The 25,715-nt window shown below is 41.0% G+C and overlaps 1 long non-coding RNA gene and 1 pseudogene across 1 annotated transcript; both read right to left on the reverse strand.

Annotated features, from left to right (window-relative positions):
- Positions 1 to 4,161: 4,161 nt before the first annotated feature.
- LOC115032152 (uncharacterized) lies at positions 4,162 to 11,590 on the reverse strand. Its single transcript, XR_003837800.2, has 3 exons — positions 11,457 to 11,590; positions 9,096 to 9,275; positions 4,162 to 4,557 (listed from the first exon to the last, which is right to left on the reverse strand). It is a non-coding gene; the product is annotated as an uncharacterized LOC115032152 (long non-coding RNA).
- Positions 11,591 to 20,711: 9,121 nt separating this feature from the next.
- LOC110304179 (large ribosomal subunit protein eL31-like) lies at positions 20,712 to 23,626 on the reverse strand (annotated as a pseudogene).
- Between the last annotated feature and the right edge of the window lie 2,089 nt (positions 23,627 to 25,715).

Here is a 25,715-nt window from a genome sequence, read left to right on the forward strand (position 1 = left end):
GAAATTTCTAATCCCCAAGTTTTAGTAACTATCCATCATTAAGTACATGAGCAGCTTAAAGAGATTTTTACAAACAGCTAATCAAAGCCAATACCAGTAATGCAAGAAGATGCAAACAAGGAGAGAACACAGCTATACTCTGTCAGCAGTGTTGCGGGTGAGATCTCATCACTGGAAAACCGTCTTCTCCCATCGGAGGTATCAAGAAGGCATAGATATGGACTTGGACCAGCTGTCAGGGCAGAGAACCTGTCCCCAAGAGTGTGCTGATGTGGTAGCTTAGCTAATGGCATCACAGAGTCAGCTTGCTTAGAAAAGCCTTTAAAGCTACAGCTCATAGCTTTCCTTTAGATTCTACACTTATGTGTTGTCATGAACATCTATGATGACATTAACATACAAAATGGGCACTCATTTAAAGATTGTCAATGCTTTAGACTCTACTAGAGTCAACTGCTTTTGCTATGTATGTGCAATACTTAAACAGGGCCTTAGTAGTGAAATAAGAAATCCCTGTGTTTCAAGATCTATGTTTTTCAGTTTAATCTCAAATGCAACAAAATGGAGTAATGCTTTTGTAATATCCAACAAGTTACAAAACTAACTGGAAAGAATTTTAGTTGTTACTAAAGACTTAGGTTTCCGGGGATGTACATTGCAAAATATGAACAGTATGCACACTTAGGTGTAAAGACACTGGGTCTGTGTCCTTTGAAATGTCATGTATTGTCATGTTTTGTTTTAAAAGGAAGGAGTATTCTTAGTCATAGGCCAAACCAAGCTTCTCAAAAGAAATTATATCTAAAGAGAAATATTCTGTGTTTAGACTTTTATATGTTATACTCTTTGTCAATTATTAATTTAAAACAATATAAAGAAAGAGTTTATTGTTTACTGTGAATGTGTCATTTGCTTTATATTTAAGTACTTGGTTGCAACTGAATTTGGAAATAAGAACATCTGGTGCCTTCTGCTGATTTGATAAGCAATCAAACATCTTTTAAAATTTCCTTTTTTAAGGCACCAGTGTGGCATTTTCCCTTCTTTAGAGTAACAAAGAGGTTAAAAAATTCTTTTAATTATGTATTTAATTGAATCATACACTCGAGAGACTATATGATTACAGCCCTGTACTAAATATATACAAATACATTTAATTTCATATATTATCCTGTTTCAAAAATTCCATGGCAAATCCTAACTGTTCAGGACACAATCCTAAAAGCCAGCTCTGTGGTTTCCAGTAACCATAGCAATAACGGTCCTAAAAATAAACGGTCATTTGTCAGTAGAGATGGAAACATCCTGCTAAGGAAACTTCAGGGTCACAGGCAGTGATGTCACCTGGACCGAGACTCCCTGTGATAGAAATAGAACACCACAGAATGAAGGCCTGATATGGATGTAAAGGCTTAAAACCGGATAGTATAATCAGACAAGACATAATTACAAACTAAAATATAACCTATACACACTACATAATATTCAATGAGAAAAATATCTAACAACAGGGGATTCATGGAACTAGTGACTATATGTAGATCACAAAGGACCTATAGTGATGACTAGGACGTAGATTTCAGAGTCAGGCAGTATTCTCTTTTTTTGTTTGTCTCAAGACTGGGTTTCTTTGTGTAGCCCTGGATGTCCTGGAACTCATTCTATATACCAGGCTGGTCTCGAACTCAGAGATCCACTTGTTCACCTGCCTCTGCCTCATGAGTTCTGGGATTAAAGGCATGTGCTACCCCACATGCTGATCTCAAGCTCTCTGGCCTCAGCTGCCCAAGTTCTAGGATTATGGGCATGAGACATAGATTGGACTTTGAGGTTTGATTGTTTCGAGGGGAAGGGGAAGGGTGGAAGAGTGAGACAGCTGTCTCATTTGGCCAACTGGTTTCAGGTCAATATGTAGCCCAGGATGACCCTAAATGCCCAATCCTCCTGTTTTCACCCCAAGAGCTGGGATTATAGGTGTCAATACTAAACCCAGGTTATGAGCTTTGGTTCTTGACTTTAACCCAGTCTTACAAATTGCACAGAGCTTTGTCCTATGCTAAGAAAACATATCTTGCCTTGTCTCGTAGCTCAGCTATTTTCATGATGTCCTATTTTTTTTTTTACCAGATTATAAATCTTGAAAACCTCTGTTTAGCCTTCATTTGTCTACATACTGAGTTGCACATGTTAGATGGTGAACAGATTTCTAATATTGAAGTAATTTAATTCCTCAATGAATACTTTAATCATAAATGGTTTTGAGACATTCTTACCATGTATTTCAGGCTGACCTGAAACTTGTGGCAGTTCTCCTTTCTCAATTCTCAATTGGGGGGGGGGAGCCATCTTGGTTCCCAGATGCCTCAGAGACTAGTCTGCACAGGTGAGAGTGTGGACTACAGAAACTAACAGCTTCTGGGACAGGCAGAAGCCACACAGCTTCTGGGGCAGACCCAGTTTCAGGCTCTAGACATTCGGGCACCTTCCCTGCCAGAGGAGAGGTGTCTGCTCTGCCTGGGAGGGCTTTGCTGGAGCACCTGGGGGAGCCATCTTGGTTCCCGGATCTCTCAGAGACTAGACTGTGTAGGTGAGAGTGCCGACTACAGAAGTGACACAGCTTCTGGGACAGGCAGAAGTGACACAGCTTCTGGGACAGGCCCTGTTTCGGGCCTTCATCTTCTGTTAGGAGGCAGGTCCGAATGCCAGATATCTGTGCACCTTCCCTGCAAGAGGAGAGCTTGCCTGCAGAGAGTACTCTGACCACTGAAACTCAGGAGAGAGCTAGTCTCCCATGTCTGCTGATAGAGGCTAACAGAATCACGAGAGGAACAAGCTCTAACCAGAGACAACTATAACAACTAGCTCCAGAGATTACCAGATGGCTAAAGGCAAACGTAAGAATCTTACTAACAGAAACCAAGACCACTCACCATCATCAGAACCCAGCACTCCCACCTCAGCCAGTCCTGGATACCCCAACACACCCGAAAAGCTAGACCTGGATTTAAAGGCATATCTCATGATGATGGTAGAGGACATCAAGAAGGACTTTAATAACTCACTTAAAGAAATACAGGAGAACACTGCTAAAGAGATACAAGTCCTCAAAGAAAAACAAGAAAACACAACCAAACAGGTAGAAATCCTTAAAGAAAAACAGGAAAACACAACCAAACAGGTGATGGAATTGAACAAAGTCATACAAGACCTAAAAAGGAAGTAGACACAATAAAGAAAACCCAAAGTGAGGCAACGCTGGAGATAGAAACCCTAGGAAAGACATCTGGAACCATAGATGCAAGCATCAACCCTCAAGTGCCAGGACTACAGACTATTAACTTTTATGAGTATAAATTCTCATTGAAAGACCTCATATGCAGTTGCCCTAGCATTTTTACAATACTTTGTGAAAAAAATCTTCATAAATATTTAGTGATTTGAACTGAAAGTATCTGAAATGACTTTATTCTTTTAATTTTCAAATCAGTCTTTACAGGAGTACAAATTCCTCTTATACTTGAGGGTCAAGTATCAGTCTGAGAAAGAAAAACAGACAGCAACAGGATCTGAGTTTCAAAATACAAAAGCTGGGCATGGTGACTCATGCCTTTAATCCCAGCATTCAGGAGGCAGAGGCAGGTGGATTTCTGAGTTTGAGGCCAACCTGGTCTACGAAGTGAGTTCCAGGACAGCCAGGGATACACAGAGAAACCCTGTCTCAAAACAAAACAAAACAACACACACAAAAAACAAAAACAAAAAAATACAATAACATCATTTCTATTCCATTCAGATAAATCTTTTTTTTCAGAAAGCAAGTCATGAAATAGCCAAGGCTGAACTTTAAAAAAAGATTTATTTATTTATTTTATGTAAATATACACCATTGCTCTCTTCAGACATACCAAAGAGGGCATCAGACCCCATTACAGACCCCATTAAGCCATCATGTGGTTGCTGAGAATTGAACTCAGGACCTCTGGAAGAGCAATCAGTACTCTTAACTACTAGCCATCTCTCCAGCCCATACAATGGTGAATTTGAACTCACCTCTTATGATCCCTTCCTTGGCCTCCCAGTTGGCGAGTTTGCAGGCCTGGTCTACCACACTGTCTTAGTTAGGGTTTTACTGTTGTGAACAGACACCATGACCAAAGCAAGTCTTATAAAAGACAACATTTAATTGGGGCTGGCTTACAGGTTCAGAAGTTCAGTCCAAAATCATTAAGGCAGGAACATGGAAGCATCCAGACAGGCTTGGTGCAGGAGGAGCTGAGAGTTCTACATTTTCATCCAAAGACTCCTTGTGGAAGACTGGCTTCCAGGCAGCTATGAGTAGGATCTTAAAGCCCATGCCCACAGAGACACAACTACTCCAACAAGGCCATACCACCTAATAGTGCCACTTCCAGCATATACAAGCCATCATACACACCTAGTTTAGAAATCTTCATGTGATCAAGCTAGATAATATCCAACTTATCCTTTGTTTTCTTCTCCTTCTGATATCCTTCTTTCTCCCCTTCCATTGTCTTTTAAGGTCATCCATGTATTAACCTGAAAAATAAAGAACATAATGAAATATATAATTCTAAAACATATTAAAACCAATTACCTATATACGTAGACTGTTGAGAAATGCAGAAGACACGCATGACTGACTGAAATGGGTTAGAGATGTCCTGCTCATGCAAAATTTCTGGCAGTATTGTCTTTGCTCAAGGTCCTGTGGCCTCCATTGGCCACAAGAAATAGTGAGGCATGTGCTTGCTAAGCCAGAGACCACATAGATGTAACTACAGCCCCACAGAATGCCAAAGCTTGACATCTGGTGACTGGTGAAACCCCAGGTCATCTCCCCATCCCCTTCTCACCTTTAGTGGGACCTAATTCCTGCCACAAATGTTAAAGTCCCACCCCTCCAAGCCCTTTTGGGATGCTGAGACTTAATTTATAGTTTGCTCTCATTTTGCTGTGCTTGACTATTCTCTCCCCCTCCCTTCTCTCCCTGAGGCTAAAAGGCCAGATAGTGTTCTGTGTATTTCTCCTGTCCTTCCCACTCACCCTGGATGATGACATTTACCAAATAAGAGTAAAATTCTGTTCCAATATTTCTTCTACTGTAGCTTTCCTTTGTGGTCACTAAGGCAGTGATTTGATGGTTCATTTTTGGGTTTTGCATGGAAGCCACATGCAGGGACTTTTGACAGATGTGTAAGCATGGTGTGTAGCTGACATATATCTGAGTCATTTTAATGAAGAGAAAAATAATCAGAAACCAGAGTGTGTGGAAGGGTTATTTTTATTGACAATACTATAAATTTAAAACTACAAAAGCTTCCCCAAAATACTTTATTCAACTTGTACAAACATGTTAATATTTGCCCCTGTTCAGTGTTGACTGGGGCAGCAAGCATACATAGTTCTTGTAAGTCATATTTGATGTGAGGGAGTCTCTATTTCTCAGGCTTCTAATTTATAAAACAAGTGCAATTGAAATTTCCAACTTTTAGCTAGTGAACCATAGCAGTCAATTGGCTCCAGAAATTGTTTAGAATATGGATACACAGTTTAATTTTTAAGTTGTTTCTGGAAAAATTTCACAAGAAATCTAGTGGAAAAGCTGAATGGTGAAGTCTGTTGGAAATGAGTGCAGAGGTCTGGGACAAAGGGTTCTTGTCAAATCAGGTCAAGAGAAAGTGCTGAGAGCCAAAGCCGGAAAATCCTGTTCAAATGAATTGTGAAAAGCAGGTTGTGCAAGGATGTAAGCTTGGGTTAGAATTCAAGAGATCAACCACAGTGCCAAGCAGGCAAAGAAAACAACCATGAAAAGCCAATGGCAGGTCATCTACAGAGAGGCTGGTGACAGTGGCTAGAGCATGTTTCTGGAACCCAGGTATTAGGACAGAAGGGGTCACCTTAAAGAGTCTGTAATGAACTCGACATGAAACTTTGTGTGTTGCCAACATCTCAGAGGTACCATGTCTTTAGGTCCAGTCAGGCTCTGGCCCAAGAGAAAATTATAAGACTGGTTGACAGGTCAGTCTAGTCCAGGGACATATTGTGGCAATACATGATAAAAATATCTCTTACATTCTAAGAGACTGGAACATTTTCTGGAACTCTGCAGCCAGAGCTAATTATACACCTTGAGGTCAGTTAAGACTTAAGATTGCTCTCCTACTGTGAGCTCAGTCTGTTTGTTTATCCTGCTTTTAAGAGAAGGATGTAACAATGGGCCTTATTTACTTTGGATTTCCCAGGTAATTAACAGTTCACAACCTAAGATAAAGCACAGCTGTGGGCTATCCACTCTCCCGTGCTTCTGACCCAAGAGTAATGCATGTGTGTTTGCATGTGTGTTTCCATTAGTATTTCTCCTCATTTGATGGAAACAACAAAGAGGCTAAAAGTGGCCTTATAAATGAATATCCACCAAAAATGATGAAAGCTCTATAGAGATATTGCTTCATAATCAATGAGTTTTCTAATACTTTTTGATATCTTAGTCAGTTGTAGCCAGTAACTTAATCCTTTATAAAATTCTGTTAAAGGTTTCTGTGAAGTATCCCTCATTAATTTCTCATGTGTTGCTGTGTGTGCTGTTGAAAGAAGAGACAGCAACACCTTTTGTGAGGGCCAGACATACACACAGATGCAGTCACATAGACAGACACGGGATTAGAACAGGTTGATAAGACAGCAAGCATTTAGGGAGGCACAGATTCTGACTCATACAGGAGACAGACAGGAAAGGACAGAAGACACAGGGACAGTGAGGTAGAGAATTCAATGTGGTTAAATTACTTCAAGTAGAAGTGCCTTGATTTTTTTTCCCTTAATGTGACATGGACATAGCGTGAGTGTTTTAGTTAGGGTTTTACTGCTGTAAACAGACATCATGACCTAGGCAACTCTTATAAGGACAACATTTAATTGGGGGCTGGCTTACAGGTTCAGAGGTTCAGTCCATTATCACCAAGGTGGGAGCATGACAGCATCCAGGCAGGCATGGTGCAGGAGGAGCTGAGAGTTCCACATCTTCATCTGAAGACTGGCTCCCACATGGTTAGGAGGAGGGTCTCAAAGCTCACCTCCACAGTGACACACTTCTCCAACAAGGCCAAACCTACTCCAACAAGGACACAGTTCCTGACAGTGCCACTCCCTGGGACAAGCACATTCAAATCACCACAATGGGTGATTCAGAATTTATTATTAATGTGTTTACTCTGCTTAACATGTCACTGCCATTAAGCGATTAGTCCCCATGGTGTTGGTGTATTTTCGTTTATAACTTTTGTACTGGGCATTCGCTGAGCTTCTTTGATCTGTGGGCTTATAGTTTTCAATGGATCCATAAATTTTCAAGCATTGTTTTTTTCAAGTATTTATTTTGTCCCTTCACGTCCTCCTGCAGTAACTTTAACTGTATAGACATTGGTCCATTGAGGCTGTGTTGCAGCTTTTCTGGTGTTCTGTTTACTTTGTTCTTGCTGCCTTTTTTCTAAGTTCTATTTTAAACGGCCTCTATGAAGGTCCACTAATATTTTCTTCCTCGGTTTTCAACCTGCTGTCAATTTCGTGCAATGCATTCCATCTCAAGCACAGTAATTTGCATCTGGAATTGTATTATATTGTGTGTGTATGTATGATTGTGTATGTGTGCACATGTATGTACATGCAAGTAGAGGCCAGGGGTTAATGTCATGAGTCTTCCTTGATTGCTCTGTTGTGTGCATATGTATACATGTGTATGTGTGTGCAGGTATGTGCATACAAGTAGAAACCAGAGGTTGATGTCATGAGTCTTCTTTCATTGCTCTTTATCTTGTTTTCTCTTTAGTGTCATTTTCCTTTTTAAATGTACCTATCTATATATTTATGTGTTTGTGTATGTATGTATGTAGTGTGCGAGCATGTGTGTATGTGAGGTGGTATTGTGTGGCATGAAATGTGTGTGGCAGTCAGAAGCCAGATCACAGAAGTTGGTTTTCTCTCCACCATGTGGGTCCCAGAGGGTCAGACTCAGGTTTGGTGGGCTTGGTGCCTCTCTAGCTCAGCCTTCTCACTGACCACCTCACCTTGTGTTCTTACAAACAGGGCCTCTCACTGCCACTGGAGCATGGATTTGGCATGACCAGCTGGAGGTGTTTTAAGGGTCCTCCCGTCTCTGCCCCCCCAGTGCTCAGCTGACAGGAGAGCTCTAGCACACCAATGTTCATGTGGGCACTGGGCAGCCACGCTCAGCGCATCATGCTTGTACAGCAAGCACTGTACTGATGGAGCCGTGTCTCCAACCCGCACCAAGAATTTAACATAGGCCGACGCGGTGGCACAGGCCGTTAGTCCCAGCACTCCAGAGACAGAGGCAGGCAGATCTCTATGAGTTTGAGGACAGGCTAGTCTACACAGTAAGTTCCAGGCCAGCCAGAGCCACATAATAAGAGAGCCCATCAGAAACAAGAAAACAAAACAAAAACAAGAACCAAGTTTTTAAAAAGAAAGAATTGTAACCCCCAAGGCCTTATGTTTAAGTTCTTTTTATAACTTTGATGTCTTTACTTGACATTCTCAATGTTTCCTCTGTCTTTTAATATGTGAAATATGCTCAAAGGATCTCTTAATTTTTTTTTTTTTTGCCTTTTCTTTTTTCAAGACAGGATTTCTCTGTGTAGTCCTGGCTGTCCTAGAACTCACTTTATAGACCAGGCTGATCTTGAACTCAGAAATCCGCCTGCCTCTGCCTCCCAAGTGCTGGGATCAAAGGCATGTGTCACCACCGTATGACTCTCTTAATATTTTTATATGCTAACTTTATTGCCTGTGGCATTTCTTTGTTTATATTTACTATTATAATTTAGTTCTATTTCTCCATTCCCTTTCCTCCCTCATAACCTCCCTCACACCCTTCAACACTCATGGCTACCTTTTTTCACTAACTGTTATTGCATGTATATATGTATTTGTATATACATATATATATTCCTAAATACAAAGTTGTTACTGATCTTGGCATGTGTGTTTTCAGGTCTGATCCTTTGCTACTAGAAGACACAATTTCATAGCAAACTTCTTGACCCTCTGAATCTTACAGTTTTTCCACTCCCTCTTCTGCAACGCTCCCTGAGGCTCAGGCGCAGGAGTGTTTTGTAGCTGTATCCATTGAGACTGGGTTCAACAACTTGGCATGTTGATTGGTTGTGGTTTTCTGCAGGGATCTCCATCTGTTGCAACAAGTTGTTTTCTAGATGAAGGGTGAAGACTACAATTATCTGTGGGTGTAAGGACAGATGTTTATAGATTATTGTTAGGGATTATGGTGGTTTAGTACATTAGTGATTGTAGATTCTTCTTCAATAACCACAACTTGGTTAGCATTGATTAGTTAGTGATGTTTCCATTACTGGTCATGGTATCCCTCTTTTAGAGCATGTCTTTAGTCCAAGTAAAAGTTAGCATTTAGAAATTAGTATTCAAAATACTAATACTAACTCAAAAGAGGATTTCTTATGTCTGTTATTAGGGTTAGGGTTAGGTGGTCCTTGGCTCTTGGAGGGAGTACTGTTATACCAGATGGAAAAAGTTCATTAAAAGTATTTATGTGTATTTAGTACTGAATTGCATGCATAACAATTTTTTTGTTAAGAGCATGAGACTCTACAGCGATCCTTTTCAGACATCCTTACTATTATTTTATCATCTCCCTCTCCCTCCTGTACTTGCCTCCCTCCTCTTCCCAAAGAGCCCCCTTTCCCAGTGCCCAATCAGATCATTGCATCCTGCTCTTCCTCTTTATCCTCTTTCCACCTTCTTCTGTGTTTATCTTCTTCCAAATTCCTATGGAGCCCCCTTTTCCCATCTGTTTTAATATTTCTAAATATTAATTTTATTGTCTGTGGAATCTCTAAGCCTAATTCAATTGATTGGTTGCTTTCTTCATCATGGATCATATTCTTCGTACTCTTCATCCTTTCATAATTTTAAATCAAACACTTGACATTATGCATTTATCTTATGTGCTGTAGATTTTTGTATTTCTATAAATATTTTTAGGCTTATTCTGAAATGCAGTTAAACCACTTATAAACAGTTGAATCTTTTCCATATGTTTATGCTTTGCTAATGGACCAGAATCCACTTTGATCTGGGGCTAATGTTTCTCCACTTCTAAGAGGTCAGTGAATGTTAGGATTTTCCATTCTGTTCAGTACAGACTTAGACTATTTCTGTCTCTGTGTGAGCTCTGAAAGACAGTGCCTCTCTCCCAGCAGGTGGTTCTTCTCTTAGTCATAGGCACTGATTAACACTCAGCAGAACACGTGAGGGTGACTTGGCAGATCCCTACCACTATCTCTTTGTACAGTGCTGTCTCCTCTGGTATTTTGCCCTACAAACTCTAGTCACCTTGGCCTCCCTGGACTCTGTTTCTTCCAATGAAGAAGAAGTTCTTACTTCTTGACACACCCTAGAAACTCTTTCCAGGCAGCAAGCTAGGCTGATTATGGGCCTCTTGACAAGATCATTGCCCTGCACTGCCTGATGTCTAGTGTCTGAAGACTGTGCAGTAGACTGTGTAGATCTGGATTTTGGTTGCATCAGGTAGGGAGGTGTTTTGGGTACTTTTCTGTTGTTGTGAAAAAACACCCTGGCAAAACCAACTTAGGGGAGAAATAATTTCATTTGGCTTACAATTCCAGAGGGGTACAGTTGACCATGGTAGGGAAGATATGGGAATAGGGAAAGAAAGAATGGGAGCAGGAGCAAGAGGCTTGCTGGGCACATTGAAACCACACTGAGGAAGCACAAGGTGAACAGGAAATGGAGCTAGGCTTATAGCAGCTAAGCCTGCTTCCAGTCATACACATTCTTCAGCAAGTCTCCTCAAGGTGCTACAACCTTCCCAAATATAGTACCAACTGAATATAAAGAGTTCAAATATCTGAGCCTATGGTGACATTTCACATTTCAACTAAAACATTCCACCCTTTACCCCCATGGGCTTGTAGCCATTTCTGGTTGCAAAATGCATCTTGTCCAATTTCCAAAGTCCCAACACTGTTCAAAACTTAACATTTCAAAGTCTTTTCTAAGACTCAAGGCAACCTTTTAACTGTAACACCCTGTAAAATCAAAAACAAGAAAATAAACTGCATGTTTCCAAAATACACAGGGTATACATTCACACTCAAAAAAAAAAAAAAAAGGCGGTTGGTGGGGGTGGGGGAGGCATAGCAAGGAAAGATCAGATCAAAGGACAGGGCAGACAGCAAATCCCATGGTTCCATATGTGGCAACGGAGACTCAGACTTTTTGAGCAGATTCATCTCTGCTCCAAAAGGCATGGGTAACCCTTCCACTTCAATGCTGCCTCCTGTAACACACATGGTATCTCTCTTGGACTGCCTCCACTCCGTGTGTACAGCTTTCTTGGGTGGACAATCAATGACTCTTACCTCTATAGTCTCCTGGAGTCTCTCTTGACACTAAGGCTTCGGCCTCACAGCACCATGCAGTGGCCTCTCAGGACCCAAGGAGTCCGACTCTAATCAGCCTCAGGTGGCCAAGCTGTCAGAGGTCACATCTGTTTGGCTTGCTGCCCCCTAAGATAACAGTATCAACATAGCCAGTGACTGTGTGAACTTTGTTCGAGCTCTATGCCCTGAGATTTTCATGCTGTTACATTCATAAAGAGCTAGGAAGTCTCAGAGACTCTCTTCATACATTCATATGCATACAGTAACTGTTTGAGCTCTATGGCAGAGAGAGTTACCTGCCCACTAATGTCTGTCCACTTCCTGTTCTGCCCACTAATGTCTGTCCACTTTCTGTACTGGAATGGTTCTTGAGAAACAGCTCCCAAGCCAGAGATAAAGCTCGTCTGGCCTGACTGTGACCACAGGGCAAGCCAGCAGCACATTTTCACCTGGGGAATGCATGTGGGGGTATATTGTGTTGTTTTAAAGACACGGCTTTCAAGAAGCAGGTATACTTTCTTCTTGCTTTTCCCACTTGACTGAACACTAAGGTCAAAAGGAAACTTCTGTAGGACAGACACTGTCCCAGGTGCTGAACTGATAATGAGACCGAGTCTCTGTGCCTGTGAATCTTGCTCAGGACTAAAACCAGAGTCTTATTGCGTGCCACACAAGTCTCTATCCCTCAGTTATACCCCAGCCCTGCCCTTTCAATATTAAAGATTAATCAAATAAAGATACAAAGTAAACAAGAAAAGAAACAGAAACATAAGAGTTATTCCTTTCCAAACACCTCTCTAGTTAATGTCTTCTGATTGGCTAAACTGGCTGGCTAGGGTGGTCCAGGGATCAGCCTTCCTCTGCTGCTCTCAGTGTTTGGGTTGTAGATGTATGTGACCACACACAGCTCTCTCATGGCATGCACCCATCTTCTCAGCCCCTCTGCTGCATTTCAAACATGTCCAGGAATAATGACTGACTTACTGAGACCATCCCCACATAGTCTCACAACCAAGCAGTTTCCCAAGCCTCCTCCCCCAATTACTAGAGTTTGGCTTTCTCTTTTGTTCTTGCCTTTACTTTATAAATAGAATTTTTGTTATATATTATTTTTGCTGTAGAGTTTAGTGTCATTACATGTTGATAATAATCAAAGGCAATATTTTTTTTCAGTTGTTTGATGTCACGGTTTAAGTGAATTCCCCAAATAACTCAACTCCATAAAGCTTAAGCTTGCTTTCGCATTTGAATCATTTTGCACAAAAAGCCTTTTGAAATGCATTCACTATTTTTCTCCCTCTTGAAATAGCTCGAACAGAACATCCTTTAACCTTTGTCTGACTCAGGCGATGATTGAAAGCATCTGTTATTGTAGTGGTCCATGCCACCAAGATGCTGGGATACTAGATGACTCCAGATGCTTTTTCTGTCATATTCATCATATGGTCTTTTGCTTCATCTGCAACCAGCTGCCACGATGGCTCCTGATCCAGCTCTGGAAGCTCTCCCCCAACCCCCTTAATTCACAGCTCCTAATAATCTAGGAAATCAGCCAAAGAACTTGTTAGCATTTGCGATAAAAATAACTAGACCCCAAGGATCTTAAAAATAAACTGAATTAATTTAATGGTACCTTTCTGCACACTTCAATGCCTCTTTTTTATTCCTGTTTCTGTTTGCAGAAATTACTTCTTGACAAGGTATCACCTTCTATGTATAGCCCACATGCACTGTCAGTAAAATAATATGCATTATGCATAAGGAGATACAGACGCATGCATAGCGCATCAGTCAATACATTTTATGTCTACTTGTCCTCCCTAGGAATTCATTGAGGATGGAATTGTTTCTTTATACAGAACATGAAATATAGTAAGATCTCAACAATGTTTTTTCAATTAGTAAACAGGTCTTATAGTGTAGGTTCCTGGTACAGTAGCATATTTATAAAATATGCTTCTTTATATGGATTTATTATTTTTAATCTTCTCCTTTTTATTCAGTCCAGGGCTCCAGTCCATGGAATGATGTCACCACCCACAGTCTGATGGGTCTTCCTTCCTGGGTTGAATCCTCTGGAAATGCTCTCACAAACTCCTAGAGGCATGTCTCCCTGGTGGTTCTAAGCCCTGTCAAGTTGACAGTCATCAAAGATGGCTTTTACCTTTTCTGAAATGCAGAAGGCAAGGGTGTTTTCCAGCAAGGCGAGGGGAGTCCGGCCAAAGACTTATGGGCAGTGTAAGAAGTCTGAGGCTCTCAGCAGCAGGGCAGTCTGGCTGATTAGAATAGAAATTTCTAACCACAATAAAAGTTGAATGAGCTAGGAGTTCACCTTGCTGCTCTTGCGTGGCTTTATTTCACTTGTGTGCCTCGGTGGGGAGACAACAGATGGTTAGGTTTGCACCTTTCCCAGCAGGATACACGGAACAGGAATTGAGGGCAGTGAAAAGGATAATTAAAATCTTGGTCCTGAATTCTAAGCTTCAAAAAGAGGGAGTTAATAAGAGTAGGAACCCATTAGACAGTGAGGAATTGTGACAATGAAGCCAGAAGCTGAATATTTATAAAAAGAGGAAACTGAACTGAAAGAATTGCCACAGATGATTATCTGGCCATGCTGGGCTTCTGATGTTTGGTGGTAAAATATGGGCATGGTACTATGTTACATAAAGATACTTTCTTATGAGAAAAATATTGAATATTTTCCTTCCTATATTCCTCTATCTCTTCTTTTCTGCCACACCCAGCCTGCTATTAGCTCTCTGTCTCCCTGAACAATGTAGCTTCTACTTTCATGCATTAATATTATCTATATACAATGTAGGAACCACATATGAGAGAAGGCATATGATATTTGTCTTTAAAGACTTGCCTGATTTGCTTAATATGATTATTTCACATTGTATTTGTTTTTCTGCAAATGTTGTTTATGGCCAAAACAAAACAAAACTCTTCTTTATTGTGAGTGCTGAAAAAAAATGGCTCTGAGGTTAGGAGCCCTGTTTCTCTTTGGGGAGGACCCTGGTTCAGTTCCCAGCACTCACATGATGGCTTGCAAAATCTGTTACTCCAGTTCCAGGGATCTAGTGCCCTCTTCTGGCCTCCTCCAGCACTGCATACACAGTGTGTAGGTACATACATGCAGGCAAAAGTTATATACATAAAATAAAAGCAGGTCTTTCAAAATTTCATTATATATGTATATATACATGTATATGCATATGTGTGTGTGTGTGTGTGTAGTTTGAGGAGTAGTGGTGAAATGAAGAGGACTAGCACAGCTTTCTGGGTTCTTTGTCTTTTCCTCACTATTCTTTCAAGAGCCTAGATCACTGCCAGTCACATGTGTTTGTTTATTTATAATAGCCCTGTTTTAGGTCTATTATTGCTGTGGTAAAACACTTTCCTCAGGGTTTGTTTGGCGGGCTTATGCTTCTTCAACACTATCAATCATTGAAAAAGTCAGGACAAGAACTTAAGCAAGGCAGGGACCTGGAGGGAGGAGATGCTGCAGGAGCTGTGGAGGGATGCTGCTTACTGGCTTGCTCCTCAGGGCTGCCTCTATATAGCGTCCAAGGCCATCAATCCGGGGGTGGCCCTGCCCACAACGGACTCCTCAACCAATCACTAATAAGAAAATGCCCCACAGGCTTACCTCAAACCCAGTCTTACGAAGGCATTTTTCTCAACTTCACATTGAGACTATAGCTTTTCTCCAGTTAATATCAAACTAGCCCACACAGGCTGGTTTTATGTACTTGATGCATCAGGAAGATCTGTTTAATATTTGTAGTAGCTCTGTGTGATTAGAACAGCTACTATTACTCCCTATTTAAAGATGATAAAGCTAAAGCACAAGGCAATACTCGCTCAGGTCACACAGACAGACAAAGGCCAAACTGCGTCCAAACTAAGACCTGGTTTCAGAGCTATTTCAAGCAGCTCTTGATGCAACTGAGCTGGGGTGAATTGTTGGAGATGACTTAATTGCTATTTTCGGCATCTTGTGACATCCAGTGGTTCAAGTCTAAAGTTGCCTTCTTGTAGTATAGAAATCTATTCGGCATTAGCGTATCCCTTTGAAGAGTCTAACGTTCCAGATTGTCAGCGTTACAGAGGGCTGGGTGTATGTATGTATTGGGAAGAGAAAGCAAGATAGAGTCTTCACCAGGGTCTGTCCACATTGTTTTTTTGAGTTAAGTTCACTCATTGGTCTGGGGCTCTCTTCAGGGTCTAGATTGGCTACCCACTTAGCTCCAGGGATCCACCTGACCTCTCCTCTTCAGAACTGGGACTACAAGAGCACACTGCTATGCTTAGCTTTTTCTTTTTCCTTTTTATGTTTGTTTTCTCTCTCTCTCTCTCTCTCTCTCTCTCTCTCTCTCTCTCTCTCTCGTTTTTCGAGACAGGGTTTCTCTGTGTAGCCCTGGCTGCCCTGGAACTCACTCTGTAGACTAGGATGGCTTCGGATTCAGAAGTCCACCTGCCTCTGCCTCCCAAGTGTTGGGATTAAAGGCATGCACCATCACTGCCCTGCCATTTTTTATGTTTTATTTCATTATTTTTTGAGGCAGGGTCTCACCAAGTAGTCCTGCCTGCCTAGGAACTGAAACGTAAACCAGGCTGACCTCAAATTCACAAAGACCTGACAGTTTCTGCCTCCCAGGTGCTGGGACTAAAGGTGTGTACCACCGTATCTGGATCCTAGCTTTAAATCTTTTTCAATAGCATATATCAATTATATTCAATAATGGGTTTCATTACACCATTCCCACATATGAATGCAAATACAGTTTAGTTGTGTTCCCCCCCCAAAATTCCTTTTTTACTTTCATGTCTCTTTGAAGTGTGCAGTTGGTTGAAAGACTTATTAGGGTTGCTCACAGGGCCATGGGTAAAGGGCTGCTGGCATGAGCAAGGGCAACTTACAAGTGGCTGGCTATACCACCAGAGAATACATTTCTCTCCACTAACTGTCTGCAGATCTCCAGGGAGCAGAGAGCCTCAGGAGACCCTTCTCCGCTATGATAGAGTGTTGACACATAAGATCTTGTGCAGGTCGTCATTGCTCCTGTGACTACAACCGTCATGCCATGCAACGAACAGCATCCCATGTCTTTCTCTACTGTTGTTGCATTCTTTCTACTTCCGCTTCTACAGTGACCCTTGAATCTTGGAGTGGGCGATGCAGATATCCCACTTAGGGAAGAGCATCCAAGAGTCACTTATTCTTGGCATTTGGACCAGTTATGAATCCTGCAGTAACTGCTATCCACAGGAAAGAGGAGCTTCTCATGCCATCTCAGGACTAATCTATAGGCATGTGCTTTATTATTTTTTTAAAATTGCATCCACCTGCACATGCATGCACAATGACCTAACCCAGATAGCTTTAGAAAACGACTAATCCTTAAGTCCCCCTGGCAGAGACCAGGATTTGTTTAGTCTGGGATGGCACCCAACCACTGAAGCTCTCCAGAGAGTTCAAGGTGCAGTCAAGGTTAATGGTTGTTAGAGTCAATGAAAACACTCACTTATATTTTGGTTCTTTATTATCTGTGGGGAAAGAGAACCTTGAAACTGGGGTAGCTATTAGGTCCTGATTTCAATGGGCTTGCTTCAGCTTTTCCTAAGGTTGTATCATTCTCCCAAGTTGGTGAGAGGAGAGGGGAGTCTGTGAGATCCAGGGGACATTCCACACAAAAGCTCTCCTCTAGGACTATATGAACGAAGACCCTTGAGCTGTCAACCTCTTCACCAAGTCTGTAACTCGAGGGCAGACTGCATTTCAAGCATAAGTTTTAGCGGCCCCTGTTTTTTTGAGAATGTGGAGGAAGGGTGACTTAGAGACTGGAGTGTCTCCAGATGGGTACATAGCCGATGTCTGACAACTGCTGGAGACACAGATATGAAAGGTACAGGGGGCAGGGAGTTAAATGCCTGCCTTTATTAGTCTGTTAAATGAGAAGGCAATTCTGCCTGTTATTTCCCACCTGACATTAAGCTATAATTGCTTGATTATTTAGCCTGTCTGACCTTCAGGTTATTAGCAAACTAGAAACAATGGTACTTTGTGAAGATTACATGAGATAATTGTATATATAACATACATCAATAAGCCCAAGACTCAATAGCTACAATGTATCATATGCTTGCCTTCAAATGGTCCTCCTCTAATAAAAGTAGCTTTATAGGTCCCAGGAGGAGATGTGTCCATGAGTCGCTCCCCTGGGGCTTGTGCCTGCACTGTGGAGGAAAACAGGACTATTTTTAACTTCAGTACTGGGCACTGAAATAGTGCCTTTGTGTCTAGCTTTTTTCATTTGGCATTATATTTTCTTCGCAAGCATTTTGTGATATATATTTTTAATTTAATATATACATTAAATAAAAGAAGGGAGACGGGGTGCCTAAGTATTTACTGTGTGTTGAGAAAGGACTCTCCTGTAATAGAGGGGAACAGCAGAATGGAACTAGGTCATTACAAGCATAGAGAAGCAGTATGAAGCAAAGATGCTGTATCTGCACTCAGGCTTCTCCTCCATCTGTGTCAGCATCTCCCTCCAAGCTAGTGACGTTGTTGAACCAGCTGGTGGCCGTCAGGCTCTGATGTTTCTCTCTCTTCTGACCTTGAGGAGCTCTTTCTGTCAAATTCTGCAGTCATGTTCTTTAGTGTGTCAGAAGACAAGACCTTATCAGAAAATGGCAGACCTTTGGAAGAACAAAGCCAAAGATGCGTGGCTATGGAAACATATAAAGAACTGGAGCCTTGGAAGAGCTAAAACTTGTTCACCAGCAGAGTGTTTCCTTTTGGTTTCTAAATCTATTCCCGCATGCCTGCAATTTCCCTGTGCTTTTGAATTAATCATGTTTCTGCTTAATTAGATACTCCGTTAGAGAAATGAATTCCAACTCTGAATGACATGAGAATTCCTGTGGAAGTTTTTTTTAAAAAAAAGTTCTGAGGTGGAGTCCAGGCTTTGATAGTTTTTAAAACTCCCCTGTAACTTCAGAAAGTTGAAAACACATACACTAAATAATGATGTCAATGATATTTGATAATATTCTTTGTTGCTTTCCTTTTGATTTGTATAAAAATGACTTTTTTTTCGAGACAGGTTTCTCTGTCTAGCCCTGGCTTTCTTGGAACTCACTCTGTAGATCAGGCTGGCCTCAAACTCAGAAATCCGCCTGTCTCTGCCTCCCAAGTACTGGGATTAAAGGCGTACGCCACCATGCCCGGCTTAAAAATGAGTTTTAATGCCACAGTTACTGTGCTGTGCTCCTTTGGATACTGAATCTGCCTTATAGAAGTTTAGAACCCTGGCTGTGAGCCTTTAAAAGTTTGGGGGAAACTCCATGACATCACATATTTGATTGACCCTGAAAGGTTGTACTGTAACATGAAGAGCACATTTAAATAAAACAAGGTTCTAAATCAAGTATATTTTAAAAGAAAGGAAGGAAGGAAGGAAGGAAGAAAGAAAGAAAGAAAGAAAGAAAGAAAGAAAGAAAGAAAGAAAGAAAGAAAGAAAGAAAGAAAGAAAGAAAGGAAGAAAGGAAGGAAGGAAGAAAGAGAAAGAAAAATATGGTTGACAAATGCGAATGGACAGAACCAGCATTTAAAAGGCAAACAAAGAGAAATTTGAAAGAAAAATCCAGGAGATAGGGAGGATGTGTCTGGAGAGAGTATGCTGGCTCTCTGCGGCAGGTCTAGGCTGAGAGGAGAGAACCAGGTCCTGTCTCTCTGGGGCGTAGCTCGCTGCCCTCCAGAGAATAACCTCCCCGAGCTGGGAGTTTGTCAAAGCAGGGGCTTCTTTAACTGTAGCAATCTTTTGTTATAAAGGGCTGAGAGAGAAGGTGGTTTGTTTTTTTTTTTTTTAACTGAGGTGAGATGAGTTAGGGTGAAGGGAAAGGTGATGAAGGGTATGGGGTGACTGACAAAGCCAACAAAGTTAGTCTATGTCAGCAGTAGCTAGGCAAAGGCAGGCTTAAGCAGGTCTTGCTGAGTGACTTGCATAGTGCGGAAGTGATTGAGACAGTTTTCAAGGCCCAAACCAGTTCCAAAAAAGGCCCAACAAGAGTAAGGTGAGAGAAGCAATAAAGGATTTCAATAAGAGAAGAGAGCTGTGATTGTAAGGCTAGGAAGCCTCACTGATCTTTTCCCACCCCATATTGGAGGCCCAGGCAGGTGCACTTTCCTTCTGCAGGCAGAAAATTACAAGAGTTGCATCTGCCAGGATAGGGATATGGCTGAGTTGGTAGGGTGCTAGCACAGAGCCCTGGGTTTAATACTCAGCACAGCATAAAGTAAATTCGGGACACACACTAGCACTCCTAGTACTTGTCAGGTGGAGGCAGGAGGATCAGAAGTTCAAGGGTGCCCTCCACTACATAGCTGTTTCCAGGCTAGTCTGGGCTACACAAGACCCTTTTGGAGGAGGGGGAATAGGAGGAAGGGGAAGAAGGAGGTGGAGGGGGAGGAAGGAGGAAGAGAAGGAAGAATAGCAGGTCTATTAGATCTGTCAGTTTAAGGAAGACTCCATAACCTGACACTGGAGGTTTTGCAAGGATACAGCTTTGTCTGACCTTCCACTGAGATGCTGCGAATGCATGAGATGCACTTAGGAAATTAGCTCTTCAATCTGTCTTGCAAAAATCAACTTCATCAGCATATAGTTTCTATAAACTCATTTTCAGTGTGTGGTCCAGTGACTTCTGACAGACATATTCTGACCATCCAGTGGAAAATGTAGGGTATTTCCATCACACACCCCCAGTTTCCTTCTGCCCATCTGTAATCAACACTTCTCTTGTCACCAAACAACACCTATTTAATGTATTACAGATTTGTTTTGTCTGCTCTAGGATTTTGTATAAATAATCCACACACTGTGAAATTACTTGTGTTTGGATTCTTTCATGTAGTTCAATGTTTTCTTCCCAAACATTCCAGTGCAAAACACCCCATCAGAACCAACGGTGGTTAAGAAACCACTGGAACACAGTCCTTATCCAAACACTTGGCAAATTGAAGCAGGAGAGTCAGGAGAAGTTCAAGGCCAGTTTTAACTACATAGTAAGTTTAAGGTCAGGCTGGATTACTTGAGACCTTATCACCCACCCCCAAATTCAATAATGTAGCAAAGTAGAGAGTATTTTACAGCAATCACCTATATATATACAACTATATATATATAGGCAGTTCTGCAAGTTTATTTGACATTCAGCAGGTTAGTTCTCATTCACATTGACAGTCTGTAGATTTTTGAATGTGCTAACAGGCACACAAGTTACCAGCCTGTAGAGCTTGTCTGGGGAATCCTCATCCTTGTTACGTTTTCTGGACAAATGTACTCGGATGAGATATGGAACATTCCTTTTTCCCTCAGTCCAGACGGCTTTATTGAGCCTGGTGTCAATGTGTATGTACATCCTGTGCCCCCATTTCCTCCATGGCAAACTTCTGAATTTCTTTGAGTGCCCAAGGAGCACGCTTCTTAGAAGCCCACTCCATGGATGCACTTGTGAATGTTGATGGTATATTCTCAGGTCACCACCTTGTTGATGTCAGAATGGCCCTTCTTCTTCTATATAGAGAACTATCGGACTATATAGAGAACCTAGGTCTCAAAAAACCAAACCAAACCAACCAACCAACCAAACAAACAAACAAACACACAAAAACACCACACAGCTATCTTAAGGTAGCCACTTAAACATTTTGCCACCATTTGTTTGGATGGCTTCCTTAATTTAGTCTTTAAAATTGTTTGCTAAAGATTATTTTTTATACAGGCATAATGGCACATACCATTGAGAGGTGTAGGCAGGAGGGTCAGTTGTTCAAAAGGGGTCTTGACTACGTGGTATATTACACCCAACTTAGGCTACATGAGTTCTATAAATAAAAATTCAAAAAAATGTTTATATATCTTTTTGAGTGTAATTTACATTTCAGTTTTTGAGTTTACAATTTTTTTTTAATTTAAAAGAGCTTTTAGTTTGTTTTGTTTTGTTTTGTTTTGTTTTGTTTTGTTTTGTTTTGTTTAAGACAAGACTTCTCCGTGTAGCCCTAGCTGTCCTGGAACTTGCTCTGTAGACCAGGATGGACTTGAACTCAGGGGTCCACCTTCCTCTGTCTCCCAAGTGCTGGGATTAAAGGTGTGCCTCACCACCACCTGGCTAAAAAGTTTTTATACAATATATTTTAGTCATATTCTTTCCTCTCCCCAACTCCTTCTAGATCCTTTCTATCTCCCCACCTTCCCAATTTAATGTCCTCCCACTTTCTCTTAAAAGATGGAGAAAAAAACTTATAAAAACAATAAGTTCAAAAAAAAAAAGACACACAAAAAACATGGAGTTTGCTTTTCACTTGCCAACAATTCCTGGTAATGGGGACTGGTGGTTAATATACACAGTGACACTCCCCTGGGAAACCTGAGTTTTCCTTTTGCCAATAGGAATAGCACAATAGCACATAGCTTCTTGGTTAGGGGCAGGACTTTGTGTCCACTTTCCCTTCTCAATGGCCAGTTGTGGGCCTCTGTGTTCATCATCATCTACTGCAAGAAGCAGCTTGTCTGGTGAGGACTGAGTGATGGTCTGGTCTATGGGGATAACAATGTCATTAGGGGTCATTATATGGCTATGTTCCTTTAGTAGAATAACAGTGGTAGGGTGTCCCCTAGGGTCCGTGACCTAGCTAGTCTCAGATTCTTGGCCACTTTATCAGTGTCCTGTATGGTTGCTTCTCATGGAGTGGGCTTGAAAGCCAATTTTTGGAAACCGATTAGTTACTCCTATACCGTCTGTGCCTCTATTATACAGTATATGTTGTAGGATTTGACCACGCTGTGAACCGCAAGATTGTGCTATTTACTGAAGAAAACCTGAGATTGTGTTATTCACTAAAACAAAACAAAACAAAACAAACAAACTTGATACTAGTTGTGTTGTGGCTCTGGCCTTAGTACACATCTTTAATCTCAAATAATGAAGGTAAAGTTAGTTAGTAGAAGAAAGCATCCATGTTTGACAGGGATGTCTAATTTAGTGGTAGAAAAAGTGATGAAGCAGGGGGAGCTTTGACAGAATAGGGTACTCCCAAGAGAGGAGAGGGAAGCTACATAAGAGGACAGAGCAGAGAGGGGGGGAGGGGCAGTTTTACTGCGACAGTGATAGAGAGACAGGTTACAGAGAGGGGACAAACTACACATAGGTGAAGACAGAACAAGACAGACAAGGAGAAGGAGCCAAAAGATTAGAACAGATTGACAAAGTCAGTAGGAGGCCAAGCAGAGCAACTCAGTCAGAGGCTGAGAGAGAAGTCAGAATAGCAGATATTTGGCGAATAAAAGTTACCTTGACTGGTCTATCTTATGAGCAGTTTGCTGTTGTAGGTTGAAAGGTCGGTAGCAGGGTAATATTGGTGATTGCCTTTCCCTTCATGTTCCTTCTTTTATCCTGCCCTCCCCCAGCTCCTCATTCACTCCAGTTGTCCTAACATCTCCTTCATCTCCACGTCACTGTATTCTATTGTTTCTTCCTTCGAAGATCCCCTCCTCACCCCAAGTTCCTTACTAGCTATCTAACCTCTGTGGTTATTTGGACTAAAACAGACATATTTAAAAACCAAATCTTACATTTATATGGAAGAGAAAACATGCAATATTTTTCTTTGGGGATCTGGATCTGGGTTAGATTACTCAGGGTAATTGTTGCTAACTCTTAGTTTACCTGGAAATTTTATAATTACATTTTTTCTAACAGCTGAAAAATATTCCATTATACAAATGTACTACATTTTATTATCTATTCTACAGATTATAGACATCTAGGCTCTTTACAACTTTGGTCACGATGCCAGCATTTTTATAAATATTATATATATTTCACAATTTTAAAAAGTTAGACTTTTAAAAATGAAAATGAAAATCCAGTATAATTCTTAACTCTAAGATGAAAACCAGTTCTTTCCATTGAAAAGACAGAAAATAGGGGCTTGAGAGACTGGTCAGCAGTTAAGAGTGCTTGCTCCCAGAAGACCAGAGTTCAGTTCCCAGCCATATCACGATGCTAACAGCTTCCTGTAACTCCAGGGAATCTGATGCCCTCTTCTGGCCTCCTTCAACAGCAGCACACATGCACGCTTGCAACACACACACACACACACACACACACACACACACACACATTTGTCAACTGCTTTCTCAGCATCTAACGAGATGATCATGTGGTTTTTGTCTTTGAGTTTGTTTATATACTGGATTACGTTGATGGATTTCCGTATATTGAACCATCCTTGCATCCCTGGGATGAAACCTACTTGGTCAGGATGGATGATTGTTTTGATGTGTTCTTGGATTCGGTTAGCAAGAACTTTATGGAGTATTTTTGCATCAATATTCATAAGGGATATTGGTCTGAAGTTTTCTATCTTTGTTGGGTCTTTTTGTGGTTTAGGTATCAGAGTAATTGTGGCTTCATAGAATGAGTTGGGTAGAGTACCTTCTGTTTCTATTTTGTGGAATAGTTTGTGAAGAACTGGGATTAGATCTTCTTTGAAGGTCTGATAGAACTCTGCACTAAACCCATCTGGTCCTGGGCTTTTTTTAGTTGGGAGACTATTAATGACTGCTTCTATTTCTTTGGGGGATATAGGGCTGTTTAGATCATTAACCTGATCTTGATTCAACTTTGGTACCTGGTATCTGTCTAGGAACTTCTCCATTTCATCCAGGTTCTCCAGTTTTGTTGAGTATAGCCTTTTGTAGAAGGATCTGATGGTGTTTTGGATGTCTTCAGGATCTGTTGTTATGTCTCCTTTTTCATTTCTGATTTTGTTAATTAAGATGCTTTCCCTGTGCCCTCTAGTGAGTCTGGCTAAGGGTTTGTCTATCTTGTTGATTTTCTCAAAGAACCAGCTCCTCGATTGGTTGATTCTTTGAATAGTTCTTGTTTCCACTTGGTTGATTTCGCCCCTGAGTTTGATTATTTCCTGCCGTCTACTCCTCTTGGGTGAATTTGCTTCCTTTTGTTCTAGAGCTTTTAGGTGTGTTGTCAAGCTGCTAATGTGTGCTCTCTCTAGTTTCTTTTTGGAGGCACTCAGAGCTATGAGTTTTCCTCTTAGAAATGCTTTCATTGTGTCCCATAAGTTTGGGTATGTTGTGGCTTCATTTTCATTAAACTCCAAAAAGTCCTTAATTTCTTTCTTTATTCCTTCCTTGACCAAGGTATCATTGAGAAGAGTGTTGTTCGGTTTCCATGTGAATGTTGGCTTTCTATTATTTATTTTGTTATTGAAGATCAGCCTTATTCCATGGTGATCTGATAGGATGCATGGGATAATTTCAATATTTTTGTATCTGTTGAGGCCTGTTTTGTGACCTATTATGTGGTCAATTTTGGAGAAGGTACCATGAGGTGCTGAGAAGAAGGTATATCCTTTTGTTTTAGGGTAAAATGTTCTGTAGATATCTGTTAGATCCATTTGTTTCATAACTTCTGTTAGTTTCACTGTGTCCCTGTTTAGTTTCTGTTTCCATGATCTGTCCATTGGTGAAAGTGGTGTGTTGAAGTCTCCCACTATTATTGTGTGAGGTGCAATGTGTGCTTTGAGATTTACTAAAGTTTCTTTAATGAATGTGGCTGCCCTTGTATTTGGAGCATAGATATTCAGAATTGATAGTTCCTCTTGGAGGATTTTACCTTTGATGAGAATGAAGTGCCCCTCCTTGTCTTTTTTGATGACTTTGGGTTGGAAGTCAATCTTATCAGATATTAGAATGGCTACTCCAGCTTGTTTCTTCATACCATTTGCTTGGAAAATAGTTTTCCAGCCTTTCATTCTGAGGTAGTGTCTATCTTTTTCTCTGAGATGAGTTTCCTGTTAGCAGCAAAATGTTGGGTCTTGTTTGTGTAGCCAGTTTGTTAGTCTATGTCTTTTTATTGGGGAGTTGAGACCATTGATATTGAGAGATATTAAGGAAAAGTAATTGTTTGTTCCTGTTATTTTTGTTGTTAAAGTTGGCATTCTGTTCTTGTGGCTGTCTTCTTTTAGGTTTGTTGAGGGATTACCTTCTTGTTTTTTCTAGGGCGAGGTTCCCGTCCTTGTATTGTTTTTTTTTTTTTTTCTTTTTTTTTTTTTCTGTTATTATCCTTTGAAGGGCTGGAATTGTGGAAAGGTAATGTGTGAATTTGGTTTTGTCGTGGAATACTTTGGTTTCTCCATCT

Source organism: Mus caroli, unplaced genomic scaffold (genome assembly GCF_978045245.1).
Source record: "Mus caroli unplaced genomic scaffold, Mus_caroli_1 scaffold_1, whole genome shotgun sequence".
Lineage (NCBI taxonomy): Eukaryota > Metazoa > Chordata > Mammalia > Rodentia > Muridae > Mus > Mus caroli.